The sequence below is a fragment of the Zootoca vivipara genome, chromosome 8, assembly GCF_965207765.1.
Source record: "Zootoca vivipara chromosome 8, rZooViv2.hap1.1, whole genome shotgun sequence".
NCBI lineage: Eukaryota > Metazoa > Chordata > Lepidosauria > Squamata > Lacertidae > Zootoca > Zootoca vivipara.
In genome coordinates this window covers 66,339,915-66,341,103 of record NC_142591.1, presented here as the reverse complement: position 1 = coordinate 66,341,103, position 1,189 = coordinate 66,339,915, and positions in this window count along the sequence as shown.

The following is a 1,189-nucleotide window of genomic DNA, read 5'->3' as shown; positions in this document are numbered from 1 at the left end:
TAAGTTGCATTACTGAAAAAAATGCACTTTTCGGCGATATTCTAATTTTCCGAGTTTCACCTGTATCTGCAGGGCAGCCAATAATATGGAATAAGTGATAATACAAAAAGCACAATACCCATTCAGTCAGGGCATATTAGTTTACACCAGGGGAGCGTGCCACTTTTAACATTAGAAGTAGGCTACATTCTAGCCATGCAAAAGCCAAAGGTTTCTACATATCCACACGACTCTCCATCTTTCATCCAAATCAACAAGAGGGATTATCACAGTTCAGAGACCTATTTCACCCAGGCAAAAGCATTTGAGGAGGGCACGGAGTAGGTCTGGTGAGGGGTGTGGCGAGAACCTGAGAGGTCTTCATGCAGTCCCAGAGCCTGAGATTCCCTACCCTTGCATTGTGCTTATACTAACAGTGATGCCCATTCTGAGTGTCAGTCCTTATGTAGTCGGAAAAGGCATCACACACACAAACACACACACCATGCATAAGAGGGAGGTATCAGCAGGCTTGGAATAACCCCAAGGTTTGCAGAATTATTAAAAAAAAACTTGGGGGGGGGACTTCAATGGTTACAAAGCAAACCCTCAAATAGCCCAAAGAGGACTGTGCATGTTCAGTGGCATGAAATGCTGATTGTGGGGGGTGGGGTGGAAAACCAGGTGAGAGCAGGTGTGTGTTCCTAGAATGGCTGTGTTCCTGAACAGAGAGCTCCGAACTGCAAAGGTTTATTCTACAGTGCCTGATTGCCAAATAGGCAGAGCAGGCACTGGCCCATTTGCCCCATGGCTTTTAGGGACTCGGTGACAATGGATCAAAATAATATTGATTTGATCTTGAAAGAAAATTACAATCAAGCTTTCTTAGTTTTAGGAGATTAGATAATTTCTTAATTTTAAGGAGATTTAATTCGGCACTGTTATCGTACGTAGGTTCCGCTTGCTATATCACTGGAGGCTGATTGATTAAGTCTACCAGGGTATTGCCCTACCAAATGAAATTTCAAGCAGTTTCAAAAGAAAAAGAAGAAGAATTCTCCAAAAAAATTCCTGCCCCACACATACCCATATTCACTCTCCCATTTTCTGGACAATCAGCTCCCTGCACCACTCAGCCAATATTCTTGAACTCCAACTCCCAACAGCCCCAACCAGCTAGCCCAGGGGTCTGCAACCTTTAAGACAAAAA